The sequence below is a fragment of the Balaenoptera musculus genome, chromosome 2 (genome assembly GCF_009873245.2).
Source record: "Balaenoptera musculus isolate JJ_BM4_2016_0621 chromosome 2, mBalMus1.pri.v3, whole genome shotgun sequence".
Classification (NCBI taxonomy): domain Eukaryota; kingdom Metazoa; phylum Chordata; class Mammalia; order Artiodactyla; family Balaenopteridae; genus Balaenoptera; species Balaenoptera musculus.
The window spans coordinates 37,271,989-37,287,183 of NC_045786.1; the positions used below are offsets into that span (position 1 = coordinate 37,271,989).

The 15,195-nt window shown below is 41.5% G+C and overlaps 1 protein-coding gene across 3 annotated transcripts in view; it reads left to right on the forward strand.

Annotated features, from left to right (window-relative positions):
* The window catches only part of CRTC3 (CREB regulated transcription coactivator 3), a 105,497-nt gene that overhangs the window by 37,289 nt on the left and 53,013 nt on the right, over nucleotides 1-15,195 (forward strand). The window lies entirely within an intron of this gene.

Sequence of the window (15,195 nt, forward strand, 5' to 3'; positions counted from 1 at the left end):
TTGAACACTTACAGGCCATTGTAGGGTTATTAATTGGCCTAATTTCAATATTGTTGTGTATCAAGGAATGGGGAAGTTGAGGAGAGGGAGCGAGATGGGGGAACGGCTGGTCAGTGGAGCAGTCAGAACACGCACAACATTTACTGCTTAAGTTTACTGTCTTATATGTTCACGGTCCATGGTACCCCAAAACAATTACAATAGTGACGTCAAAGATCACTGATCACAGATCACTGCAACGTATATAATCATAATGAAAAAGTTTGAAATTGCGAGAATTACCAAAATGTGACACAAAGATACAAAGCGAGCAAACGCTGTTGGAAAAATGGCACCAATAGACTTGCTCAATGCAGGGTTGCCACAAACCTTCAATTTGTAAAAAATGCAATATCCGCGAAGCACAATAAAAGCAAGGTGTACCTGTAGTTAGCGGTCGAGTGTTAGTGATTGATCAAGCTAATGAGAATACAGATTTATTCATTCAACAAGTACTGGCTGAGTGCTAGGACTTTGTGGGATTCAGTTAGGACAGCTCTAAATCCTGCCTTTCAATTTGTGTCACTGATGGTGGCTCTCAGGTTTGGTTTTAGCAGATTCTTGAAAGAGAATGTGTTTTCTCAGAGTTAAGTAGACCCAAACATTTCCCAGACTTTGGCCACATAATCAGAAATTTCAAGAGTCTTGGAATTTGTGGGTGTGGCTCCAAATGATCAGGTCTACGCTGTCTTCTCCGTGGGCAGAGTCTTCTTTCCCCCTGCAACTCTGCGGCATGAATAGAGCAGATAACGAGGACTTCAGACTTGCCCTATGGGGTAAGCTCAGGGCAGCCTCAGAAACTAGATGCATAGTTCATATGGTCAAAACCTGGGAGGCTCTTCTGAAATCGTGTGACATAGTATCAGGCCGCCAGCTCTGCAGGTCCTCGAAGGTCAGGGTGGTGCAGCAGCGGGGACTGAGGGCAGCAGCCACATACCGCCCACCCCAGCTGCAGATCTAGGTGCGTCTGAATAGTAAATGTCCCGTGAATGAGTCACCAGTGCTCCTGGTTTCACCCTCCAGTCCAGGTTTAGTTTGTGGAGACGTCTCACACAAGAACTGTCTTGTGAGCCTCTTGAGGGTTAAACAAATGGGTCTCTCAGAAACCTTTAATAATACAAAAGTCCTTGTTTTGAAAAAAAGCATCTTCAGTAAATCTCTTCCATAAATCTCTACAACCTGCCATCCAGTGCATCAAAGTAAACACAATTTTCACGCTCTGTCTTGGTATCTCAGTGTGCGGTCAAGAGTGCAGTCCTTGGAGTCAGTCTGGGGATCTGATTACCAGTTTCCCCACTAACTGTCACTGGGATTTTAGACAAGATCCCTAACCTCTCTGTGCCTCAGTTCACTAGTCTGAGATGTGGCTACTAAGTAGTACCTAAGGGACTTCCCTGGTAGCTCAGTGGTTCAGACTCCGCGCTCCCAATGTAGGGGCCCAGGTTTGATCCCTGGTCAGGGAACTAGATCCCATGTGCATGCTGCAACTAAGGAGCTGGCGAGCCACAACTAAGGAGCTGGCGAGCCACAACTAAGGAGCATGCCTGCCGCAAGGAAGGAGCCAGCCTGCTGCAACCAAGACCTGGCACAACCAAATAAATAAAATAAATATTAAAAAAATAATAATAAAATTAAAAAATTGTACCTACTATAACGTCGTTGTGAGGATTAAATTAGTTAGTACACATGTGTCTTTAGAACAATGCCCAACACATAGTTATTGCTCAAGAAATGTTGCAAAGTTCCTGGTACAAACTCTCCTGTTGAGTGAAATACTAGAAGCTAGGCATACCAGCCTTCTAATTTAACTTCAATAAATTGTTGGTATCATTTTTCCCTCTTTCATTGCAAGTACCCTTTCTAGGGCTAGAGAACTAAGAATTTTTGCTGTTTATATAAAGCTGCTTAAATTCTGGACAGGCTAGTTACGTCTTACTCGTTCTTCACTGACTAGATGAAAACACTTTTGTGGAAAGTCTTCATTGGCCTCTCGTGGGGTCAGCTAGGCTATGTGTTGATCCCCTGACCCAGTGCAGCTTCCAGGAAAGGTAAAGGGAATATCCACATAAAGAAGACAGACCTGGGTGGTGTCAGAGCCAGCACCAGGACAGAGCCCAGGTCTCTGGATTTCCTTGCATTTTGATTTCATGTTAAGTTCATATCGTATTAATATGAAGTAATCCTCTTACCTTTCTCCTTGTTCCCGACTCTGACTGCTGAATCATAAAAGAGAGTGAGAAGAGGCACTACATTTAAAGCAGTGATTGTCTCCAACTAAACTTAAATTCTCACACTTTTTGGCAGTAGAAATAGCCAAAGTTTTGTTCTGATTCCCTGCAAAGTTTCACAATAGTCAGGAGTCAGAATTGGTCCCTATGTTATGAAACAGCCAGTTTTTATACTTTAGACTTTAAAAATGAAGCTTTAGTTGTTTATGATTACTTTGGATGTTTTCCAGGAGTCAGGATAACATCTGTAGAAGATTCTACACAGGCCTTGATGTCAGGTACCAAGGTGGTTTCCCCGTTCAAAGGCAATAGTCTGTGCTTCAAGGAACTCCCTGGGTATAGAAATTGGCTGCCTCAGCAACAGCTAGCTAACTAACAGCCCTCTTCCGTCTTTACCCCCAGCCTCTTGGGGACATGACCTCAGAAGGCTCTCCCCATCCATGTTCTCCTGTAACCTTGGCAGAGACAGTCACCATGGTAACTACCTTCTTTTATGCTAGTTTGCTTGAGTACAAGGGAAAACACTTGCCCACAGGCGTTAATTAGATAGAAGTTTAGCGGTGGTGAGGAGAAGAGTACAGTTACTGAGCACCTGACTGTGCTTTGTGAACCCCGTATCATTTAATCCTCTCGTTAGCCCTCTGAGATAAGCATTATTATCCCCATTTTACTGACATTTAAACAGTAACCGTACCCAAGGTCACCAAAGTGTTAACTGTTGGAGTCTGGACTCAAACCCAGGTTTATCTGTCCCAGGCTTTTGCTTTTATTTTGCAAATTAAACAAGTATGGACACACTAAATCAATTCATTTTCAGTTAGGAAAGTGGTTTTTTTGTTGTTTTTTTTTAAATTTATTTATGGCTGTGTTGGGTCTTCGTTTCTGTGCGAGGGCTTTCTCTAGTTGCGGCAAGTGGGGGCCACTCTTCATCGCGGTGCGCGGGCCTCTCACTATCGCGGCCTCTCTTGTTGCGGAGCACAGTCTCCAGACGCGCAGGCTCAGTAACTGTGGCTCATGGGCCTAGCTGCTCCGCGGCATGTGGCATCTTCCCAGACCGGGGCTCGAACCCGTGTCCCCTGCATCGGCAGGCAGATTCTCAACCACTGCGCCACCAGGGAAGCCCAGGAAAGTGTTTTATTCTTTCTTTTTCTCATCTGGGTAGATGCCTTTTTCTAGTCCCAGGGGGCCAACAGATGCCCATTTCAATGTGACTTTTGCTTGGTTCCTTCTCTTAGGTTATATCTGTTTGTTCACTTGTCAGCCACCTGAGAAGGCTTTTGCCTAGTTGAATCCTACTTTCTGCCCTTCCCTTGACTATCTAGGAAATATCTCATTGGGTTAGTCTTAAGTCTCCCCTGAACTGAGATTTTCATACTGGAACTTGGTCAGGAAAAGCTAGAACTGGGAGGCTAGAGCCACGAAGAAAAAGGGGGCTCAGATAACAAAAAAAAAAGCACAAGACCAAAGGCAAGCGGGGTCCGAAAGATCAGGTAGCTAGTGAGGAAGGAGGCAGGGGTGGTAAGCAAAAGCAGATATGGCCACACAGGTCGTGACTCTTCCCCAGCTGCCGTGGCTGCCGCATCTGCCAGGATGCCTATGACCTAAAGAGCTCAGGGACTTGCTGTTGCATTAGAGGCTGTGCTTATCTCTTCTCAGTATCTCTCACCCACCATCTTGTCGTTCATGAAATTGCTCAAGACATGCTTTCTACCAGTCTGTGCCTGTTGGTCTCTAAGTAGTTTTCAGGGTTAATTTAGAATTAATTAATTTAGAACTATCATTTGAAAGGTTTGAAGAACTATCATTTGAAAGGTTTGAAGCAGCTTATAAATTAAAATGTAACTCAAAATGAAGCAGAGAGAAGGACATTAAAAGGGAAACATTTATGGGAAGCAAAGCATAGCCTTGACTGGGCTTCTGCCAATAAAGGATGGCTCTAATTTGGAACAGAGATCTTTCCATATTGACTGCTTGCCCTGGCAGATGAAGCAGAATTTTTAGAACCGGAACAGACCCTGTAGCTCTTTTGATGCAACACTTATGTTATAGGTCAGAAAATTGAAAGCAAGAAAGAGTAGATGATTAGCTTAATGTTTCTCATCTAGTAAGTAGCTGATACCAGAATCAAATTCTTCTTACTTCGTCTAGAGTTTTTTAGCCACTCCATACCATTTGACCAGCACATTTACCCTTTATTTCTGAGTGCAGTGGAAAAGGAAATTTACTCCTTCCTCCCTCCCTCCCTCCCTCCCTTACTTCCTCCCTCCCTCCCTCCCTCCTTCCCTCCCTGCCTTCCTTCCTTCCTTCCAAACAAGATTACTACTGTTAGTATTTTAGTGCTACCACTTCTACCACTGCCTCTCCTGGTGAAAATGTACCGAATTTGTACCAGGCATCAGGCACTATTGCTAAGTACTTTGCATACATTGTTTACTCTTCCCGATAACCCTGGAGGTAGGTTCTGTTACTGTCTCTATTTAAGGGGGGGACAGAGGAGGCTAAGAGGGATTACGAAGCTTCCCTAGATCTCACAGCCATAAATGGTAGCACCGGATTTCAAGTCCTGGCTGTTTGATTGTGGAGTTTGTGCTTGTAGCTACTAGCAATCCTTCCGGCAGTTTTTTTATTCTTTTGTTGGATTACTAAAACAGAACTGTTTTCTCTAAATGCAGAAGTTGAAACCTGTTGAGGAAATTCAACCAGAGTATTTTTTGAAGAAAAAAGAAACCATTTCCTGATTTCTTCATTTGTTAACCCTGTGACATCATTAGGGCTGGTACTAGCCACCCTCTTGCCTTCACACACCAGAATGGAGTGAGATAGTTCTTAGGAACTTCTGAGGCGGTTTGGAGGGCCAGAAGCTCGACCCGCCTCTTTGATTCTCTCTGCCCTATATCCGGCCCTTGAAGCCTTACCATCCCAGCCACTGAGGAAAGGCAGATGGCAAAGGCCCCACGTCTAGTCCCTGCAGTAACTATAGACAGTCTTCTCTTGATTCCGATCTGCTTTATTACAGACCCTGTCCTGCCCATTGTCAAAGCTTTGGCTCTGAAACCCTGACTTTTAAGCTACCTCTGACCCTTTGGACTTGTCTGTATTTGCCATGGATAGAAAAATCAGGAAATAGGAAATTCACCCAGCAAAGAGATCTTTGGGAGTGTGTTTGTCACTATAAGCAATGATACGTAGATTAAAACAATAATGAGATACCATGGGCAAGAGTGGTTGGCATATGGACTCAGGCTTTAGACAGCTTCAGTTCAAAGCCTGCTTCCACCCTTGCTGAGCTTTGCACTCAAGAACATAAGCTTTCTAAGCCTCAGTTTCCTCATCCATAAGATGGGGATAACATTTTAGTACCATCTCAAAAGGTTCTTGTAAAATTAAATGAGATGATGTATATGAAGCATATAGCACTGTGCCTGGAATGTTGTAAATGCCAATAAAGGTTAATTATTATCGAAGTAATAATTTAGCCTTTTTGCTCATTAAATTAGGAAAAAATTTGAGTTAATACTCAATGTTGGTGAGGGGGTAATGAAATTTGTTCTTGTATATGTTATTACAGACATTGTAAATCGGTATACATCTTTTTTTTTACATTTTATTTATTTTTGGCTGTGTTGGGTCTTTGTTGCTGCGCGTGGGCTTTCTCTACTTGCAGTGAGCGGGGGCTACTCTTTGTTGTGGTGTGCGGGCTTCTCATTGCGGTGGCTTCTCTTGTTGCAGAGCACAGGGTCTAGGCGCGCGGGCTTCAGTAGTTGTGGCACACGGGCTTAGCTGCTCCGTGGCATGTGGGATCTTCCCAGACCAGGGATCGAACCCGTGTCTCCTGCATTGGCAGGCAGATTCTTAACCACTGTACCACCAGGGAAGTCCCAGTATACATCTTTTTGAAAGCAGTTTAAGAATATGCATGAAGTGTTAAGATATTCATATTCTTTGATGAATTCCACTTTTGGGACTCTAGCCTAAGACAGTAATCCAAGGTGTGAAAAGAAAACTTTAGGTCTGATAATGCTGCAGTATTATTTGTCATAGTGAATAACTGACTTGAATAAAATATGATACATCTGCTCAGTATTAAAATTATGAGTGTAAAGACTCTGCAGCTACATGGAAAAATACTTGTATTACTATATTAAAGGAACAATTTAAAAGGAGGTGCAAAATTGTATGCACTGATGGTTAGAGGAGTATATGAACTTTCTACACAGCTGCTAGGACAGAACTGGTTTGTCCCCAGGGACTTTTTGACACTCCCACTGAGACATTAGTTTTTCTTGTTTTTGTTTTTTTAATGTGGCAAAAAAAAAAAGTCAAGTAATGAGCAAAACATAGAACCGAATCTCATGTCTGAGTCTTCTCCCCTGTTGCCAACCTCTAATCTCAGGCTGAGGGTAAACGATGGAGGATAGTGAGGGTTGAGGCAGGGCTCAGAGGTGCTCTGAGGAGTCACTTGTATCTTACGTGGGCTTCTTCTCAGATTCTCAAACTTCTCTTTATAGACCTGGGGAGGGAGGTGGGGAGAGGGGTGTGTGGGCATTAGTGTGATTTCTTATTCTTGACCTCACCACTGTCAGGGACATCCTCAGTGAAATTCTTAACAATTTCTTCAGCCACGCATACATTATATTGATGTTTTAATACTTCTTTATAGTGATTATCTGGGAGAAGGAGTACTAAATTTTAGAAGTTAACCAAGTAGGCTGTAAGTAAATCATTGCTTTTTTTTTTTACTTTTATTTTCAATTTAATTTAATTTATTTGTGTATTATATTTTTGGCTGCTCCGCAGCAGCATGTGGAATCCCAGTTCCCCGACCAGGGATCGAACCCACGCCCCCTGCACTGGAAGGGCAGAGTCTCAACCACTGGACCGCCAGAGAAATCCCAAATCACTGCTTTTTAAAAAATTATAATAGTAATCCATCCTCATAAGAGTTCAAACAATCCAGTAATTAATGGGGTACAAAATAAAAGCCCTGGCGAATGAGAGGTAGGTTAGTGATGAGAAAGAGTCTGGGATGTCTGTGATCTCTTGTGCACATTACTTGATTATAAAAACAGCAATCTTTACTTTGGCTGATAAAAGTCTCATGTTTCCACAGGGTGTAGCAAAATGTTCCCCAACCAAAATGTCTGTGTCAGGAGGGTCTTGTCAAAATGTCCAGCTTAGGCATACAGCTATGAAAAAACATGCACAGGGAACAAAAACACTGAGTGGAAACAGTACTTGTGTTTGGGTGGTAGGATTATAATTCCACCTCCCCTCTTCTGTGTTCCTGATTTGTCTATAATGTGGTTATAGTTCTTTTGTAATGAAAGTCCAACTTGGCAGATATGTATCAAACACCATCTATGTGCCAGACATTGTGCTTGATACCAGAGATAGGACAGTGACCCAGACAGGCATGGTCACTGCTTGGAGGAACTTCAGTCCGGTGGGAAATTGCAAATGATTTTACAAGTCATTGTGAGACCATGTGATAAACCCAGGACGGAGGGGTTTAGAGAGCGGCTGGAACACATCTGAGGGGTGCCTACCCCAGACTGGGGGTAGGGGGAGCTCCAGGGAAGATTTCCTGGAGGAAGAGATGTCTGAGCTGGGACTTGAGGGCCATGTGACTGAAGGTTGGAGTGGGGAGTGTTCCAAGCAAAAGAAACAGCATCTGGCAAAGCTTGGAGGCGAGAGAAAACGTGTCCTGTTTGAGGAACTGGAGGTTGGTGAGACTGGAGCATAGATTGCGTGTGAGGTGGGGGTGGTGAGACGTGAGACTGGAGCGTAAAACAGGGACCAGATTACGAAGGATTTTACTTTCTTTTTAAGGGATTTAGATTTTGTCCTAAGGGCAATGTAAAGATACTGGGGAAATATTTCTTTGTTTGCTTGTCTGCTTGCTCACTTATTTATCCTTCCAAATTAATTTTTATGTAAAAGTAATACATGCTTGTTACAAAAACTCAAATAAAATAGAAGTATATAAAATGAAAAGTAAAAGTCTCCCTTTCTCTCCTTGACACTCTCCCCCAGTCTAATCCCCGGAGGCACTTATTGCCAAGGTTTCCTTTTGCACCCTTCCAGGAGTTTTCTGTGTACATGCAAGCATGTATTGTGTGTGTGTGTATATATATATATATATATATATATATATACTTTCTCTTTACACAAATGGAACCATGCCATAATAAATAACTTCCACCTTGAAGGCAAAACTTGAATGTCTTGGACATCATATCCGTACATAAAGATACGTATTCTTTTCAATGGCTGCATGGTATACTTTTACATAGCTATCCCATCATTTACTTAACCAGTCTCTTATTGAGGTCTAGACACCTAGACTGTCTAGTTTTTCACTATTACAAAGCAAACTGCAGTGAATGTTCTTGTTATATGTATCTTTGGATATTTATGTAAGGGTAATACCTGTAGGATATGTTCCTAGAAGTAAAATAGCTGGGTAAGAGGATGTGTACATTTACAATTAAGGTAGATATTACCAAAATAGTCCCTACAGAGGTAGTTACACTTTCTGCTCCCACCAGCATTATGATAGTGTCTGTTTCTTCATATTGTCTGCACCACAGAATATACCTACTTTAAAAAATTGTGGTAAAAAATAAAAAAACCCATAACATAAAATTTACCATCTATACCATTTTTAACCATACAGTTCAGTAATGTCAAGTATATTTGCACTGTTGCGCAATCAGTAGCCAGAACTGTTTCATCTTGCAAAATAGAAACTCTATTCTCATTAAATAACAACTCCCTATTTTCCTCTCCTCCCAGCCCCTGGTAACCACCATTCTACTTTCTCTCTGTGTGAATTTGACCACTCGAGATCAAGTTAGTGAAATCTTACAGTATTTGTCTTTTTGTGACTGGCCTATTTTATTTAGCATAATGTCCTCCAGGTTCATCCATGTTGTATCATGTGACAAGATCGCCTCCTTTTTACAGGCTGAATAGTATTCCATTGTATGTATATACCACATTTTGTTTACCCATTCACGCAGGGAAGGACATTTGGGTTGCTTCCACATCTTGGCTATTGTGAATAATGCTGCTGTAAACGTGGGTATGCAAATATCTCTTTGAAATCCTACTTTCAGTTCTTTCCAATATACTCTTAGAAGTGGGATTGCTGGATCTTATGGCAATTCTGTTTTATATTTTGGGGAACAGCCATACGGTTTTCCATACTGTCTGTACCATTTTATATTCCCACCAACAGTGTACAGAGTTCTAATTTCTCCATATCCTCTCCAACACTTGTTACTTTCTGTGGATTTCATAGTAGCCATCCTAATGTGTGTGAGATGATATCTCATTGTAGTTGATTTGCATTTCTCTAATGAAAAGCGATGTTAAGCATCTTTTCATGTACTTACTGGCCACTTGTATATTATCTTTGGAGAAACATCTATTCAAATTATATCCATCTTTCTAATCTTGGCTAATCTACTGGGTAAGAAATGGCATCTCATTGTTTCAGTTGACATTCCTTTAATTATGAGTGAAATTTATTCATTCATTCAACAAATAAATATTGAGCAGCCCCTACTTGTCTGGCACTGTTCTGAGGTGCTAAGGACAATAACACAAAAGACAGGTTGAGCATCTCTGTGTTTCTTTGACGGTTTGTATATCCTGTTCTGTAGACTATGTTTTTAAGTCTTTTGCCTGTTTTTCTGTTGAGTACTCTATCCTTTTATTGGTTTTTAATTGGTCTTTATTATGTATTAAGGAAATTGGCTTTTTGTGTATTGGGTTTCTGTTGCTGTGTAACAAATTACCATGAGCTTCTGGCTCAAAACCACACGGATTTTATTATCTGACAGTTTCTGTGGGTGAGAAGTCTGGTACGGCTTATCTGGTTTCTCTGCTTCAGGGTCTCACCAGTCTGCAGTGCAGATACTGGCTGAGTCTGTGGGCTCATCAGAGGCTGAACCAAGAATGCGCTTCCCAGCTCCCTTGGGCAGAGTTTATTTCCTTGTGGTTGCAGGACTGAGGCACCAGTTTCTTGCCTGGGACTCCCCTCAGCTCCTACAGGCCACCCACACTTCCTTGGCACGTGGGCTTCTCCAGCATGGCCATTAATGTCATGGCAGCTTACTTTTTCCAGACCAGTGAAGAGGGGTCTCTCCAACACCTCTGCTAGCAAGACAGAGGTTTTCAAATATCAAAACGGAATCACTCCGTTGCCATATCCTATTGGTGAGAAAAAAGTCACAGGTCCTGCCCACACTTAAGGGCAGGGAATTACACAAAGGCGTGAACCAGGAGGTGGCGATCATCAGGAGACACCTTAGAGTCTGTCCACCACAATCTGCCATATATATTCCAAATATTTTCTCCATTTAGTAATTTTTTTTTGTTTGGGAGTTTTCTGTTCTGATTTTTATGAGGCAAATGTATTGATCTTTGTGTGACTTCCGTGTTATAATCTGTATGTTTAGAATGGCCTTTATCATGTCAAGATTTCTCAAACACTCACCCAATTTTTTTAACCCATTTTAATACTAATACTAGTATTCTAATACTGTTATTACTTTGGGATTTATTTTGTCTTGAGCCTTGAGACAGAGATCCCACCGTTTTTCTTCTGTGTCCAACCTGTTGTCTCAGTTCTTGAATAATTTATTTTTTATATGATTCTTTCTGTTTTCTTAAATTTATTTATTTTATTTATTATTTATTTTTGGCTGCACTGGGTCTTCATTGCTGCACGTGGGCTTTCTCTAGTTGCGGTGAGCGGGGGCTACCTTTCGTTGCAGTGCACGGGCTTCTCATTGCGGTGGCTTCTCTTGTTGCAAAGCACGGGCTCTAGGTGTGAGGGCTTCAGTAGTTGTGGTGCACGGACTTAGTTGCTCTGAGACATGTGGGATCTTCCCTGACCAGGGATTAAACCTGTGTCCCCTGTGTTGGCAGGCGGATTCTTAACCACTGCGCCACCAGGGAAGTCCCTTTCTGTTTGTTTTGTTACATTGATATGGCTGCCCATTTCCTCTGTCCATTTGCATATCAGTGTACTTACTGTAGCTTTGTAATATGCTCTTCAATTTTAATTTTAGTTGTTTTTTGAATATATATGTATTTATATTCATGCGGTTCAGAATTAAAGATAATCAAAAGAGTGTGCAGTGAAAATACCCCTTCCATCTCTGTCCTAGTCACCCAGTTCACTCCCTACAGGCAACCCCCACTATCAAGTTTGTTTATTCTTTCAGGGATATTTTATGCAGTATTAGGAAATGTGAATATATAATTCACTTCACCCCACCCTTTTACCCAGAAGGTAGCTAACCATACACATTCCTGTACATTGCATTTTTCACTAATATATCCTAAAGGTCTTTCTATATCAGCTCCCCAAGAGCATCCTTATTCTTATTTTGTTTTGTTTTGTTTTGTTTGTTTTTGAGTGCACAGTATTCTACTGTATGGATTTACCATAATTTGTTCAATTAGTTCTCCAATGATGAACATTTAAGTTATTTACAGACTTTTAAAAAAAATACAAACTAAGTTTCAGTGAACAACCTTATACACATATGATTTTATACACATGCAAATATAACTGCAAGAAAAATTTCTAGGAGTGGAATTGCTGGGGCAATGAGTATATGCATTTATAGCTTTGATAGGTGTGTCAGTTCACACTCCATAGAAGTTGCACCAATTTACATTCCTACCTGCCATGTATGAAAGTGCCTGTTTGCCCACATCCTCCCCAGCTCAGTGTTTTATCAGCTGATCTTTGTCAATCTTATAGATGAAAAATCATGTCTCTGTGTTCTTTTAAATTACATTTCTCTTACTATGAGTGAGGTACATTTTTTCTTATGTTTATGTATTATGTATTGCCTTTACTGTGAACAAACTGTTCATCTCTTTTGCCCTTAATTCTTTAGGGTAGTTGATCTTTTTCTAATTGATTTTTTAGGAGCTCTTTATATATTAAAAAAAGTAGACATTTATCTGTGTTATAAGTTGTAAATATTTTCCCAGTTTGCCGTTTGTCTTTTGACTTTTTTTGTGATGGGATTTTTTTTTTTTCCATGCAGACATTTACATTTTTTTATGTATCAAACTTTAATGGTTTTCAATGGCTTCTAGGGCTTTGTAAAAAGTCTTCTTCTCTTTGTTTCTTTTAATACTTTGTGCCTTCATCTTTAGATTTAAAATCTTTGGTCCATCAGGAGCTTATGCTAACGTAAGGTATGCAGTGTGAATCTGACTTAATTTTTTTTCAATTTGCTAGCCAGTTGCCCCAACACTGTTTATTGAATAATCATCTTTTCTCCACTAATTTGAAATGCCACTTTTATCATATACTAAATTCCCACATGTGTTTGCTTATATTTCGAGACTTCCCATTCTCTTTTATTGATTTATGTGTCTATTCATACACCAGAATCACAATGTTTTAACTGATTACTGTAGCTTTATATTACATTTTAAAATTCTGGTAGGATTAATTCACTCTCATGCTTCTTTTCAGTGATTTTTCCAAGCTATTCTTGCATGGTTATTTTTCCAGGTGAACTTTAAAATCGACTTGTTAGGATCTATTTTTTAAAATCCTGTCATTAATGGGTTTTATGTAGCTGAATGATGTGATCAGATTTGTGTTTTAGGAAGATTACTCTGACTGCATTGTGAAAGCTAGATTGGAGGAAACAAGATTAGAGACAAAAAGACCAATTTTAAGGCTGTTGCAGTAATTCCGGGGAATGGGTAGATGGGAAATTGAGGATAGTAGCAGGTTTGAGAAGTGTTTGGAAGGTCAGAGTGACCAGACATGGAGATGCCTGGGATGGGGAGGGGCTGGGAGGAAGTGCTCAAGGAGGACCCCAAACTTCCAGGGCTCGGCTGTAGGGTGGTGCCATTCCCAGACATTCAAAATACACAAGATAGAGCTGGTATGGGAGGAAGATGACAGATTCGTTTCTAAACATGCTGGGTTTGAAATGCCTGCCAGGTAGTCCTAGAAGAGTTGTCCAGTGGGCTGTTGAACTACAAGTCTGAAGCTTTGGTGAGAGGTCCGTGCTGAAGATAAAGAGTTATATGACAGAGTCCTGAAGAAGGCCAGCACTTAAAGGATGGTCGGGAAGTTCAGGAGTCAGCATAGAAGACTGGAAAGAAACACCACAGTGGTAGGAAGGAAACTGGAGAGCATGGAGTCGCAGAAGCCAGAAGAACATTTTCAAAAGAGAGTGAATTGTCAGTAATTTCATATGGTTCTAAGAGGTCAGGTAACTTAAGAGCTGAAAAACGTCCAGTTGGATTTAGTAACAAGGAAAGTCAATGGTTATCTTGGGGAGAGAAGTTTCAGTGGAGTAGAGGGGTCGGGGGCTGAGGGCTGAGTGGGAGTTGAGGAGGTAGTTGAGGCAACTCCTTCATCAGGAAACTTGGCTGTGAAAAAGGGAAGAGACACAGGGGTGAGAGGAGAACAGAGCATCAAGTTCTATTTCAAACACCACCCCCACCCCCCAGGGGAGAGGCTTGGCTGTGGCTAAATGGAGATGAGAGGGAGGCAGTGAAAGGGAAGAGGGTAGTGATCGTAGGCTTTGAGGACCAGGTAATCCTGAGATAGATATAAGGGCTTAGAGAAATTGGCCAAGATGAACTGTCTAGAAGGGAGTGATCCAGTTATAGCCTTGGTATATGTTCTCTGATGGTTTTTACTTTTAATTTTGTTGAGTTTTCTAATATTTTTGTTTGGCTATTTTTAAAAAAATGTATTAATGAATTACTTTATTTATTTTTGGCTGCTTTGGGTCTTCGTTGCTGCGCGCGGACTTTCTCTAGTTGTGGCGAGCGGGGGCTACTCTTCGTTGCGGTGCACAGGCTTCTCATTGTGGTGGCTTCTCTTGTTGCAGAGCACAGGTTCTAGGTGCATGGGCTGCAGTAGTTGTGACATGCGGGCTCAGTAGTTGTGGCTCGCGGGCTCTAGAGCGCAGGTCCAGTAGTTGTGGCGCATGGGATTAGCTGCTCCGCGGCATGTGGGATCTTCCTGGACCAGGGCTCGAACCCGTGTCCCCTGCATTGGCAGGTGGATTCTTAACCACTGTGCCACAAGGAAAGTCCCTGTTTGGCTATTTTTATATGTTGAGAATTTAGAGAAAGAACTTCTAAGAAATTGGAATCAGGTTTAGAAATTTAATTGGCAATTAAGTTAAAAAGGTACAGAACAGTGTATTAGTATGCTACCATTTGTGTAAAAAAGGGGGGGTAGAAATAATATGTATTTGCTGTACATGCATAATCAGTATTTGGGAGGAGTCACAAGAAACTAATAATGTGGTTACCCATTGGGAGGTGGGAACTGGAGAGAGGGGAACAAGGGGTGGAGGTTGTCTCTTCACTGTCCATCTTTTATTTAAGAATGTAAATATATTTCTTATTTAAATAATTTGATCTAAGCGGGTTGGTTGTCTTTAAAAGTAATGGTTCCAGCAGAGCCTGAATTTTCTTAGTTACTGATGGCTCTAAGTGGGATCCATCTGTTCTTCCATATCTAAGAACCACCAAGAAGCAAGTTCTTGCTTTATGCCTGTGAGGTGTGGATTTTTGCCTTTTCTCTACTCTTCCCCACTGGAGAACAGCAGCCCTGGGGAAGTGGGCAGTCCTAGATTTTGGTTTAGGGAAAAGGACTGTGCCCTGGCCTGGCATGTCCTGGCCCTATTATCCATAGTTTGACTGAGTAGGCTATTAAGGGTTCTGCACCCAATTCCACCATGGGCAGAAGGGGGTTCCCGACACCAACAAGCAATTCTCCTACCATTCAGCTCAATTCTGACACCATCTTCCCAGAGACAGCATCAAGTGACGCAGGTTAAGGACTCAGTCCTATATAAGACTGCCCCGCCTCTACACTTCAGACACCAGTTACAAGTCTAGGTCCCCGAGTTACCTA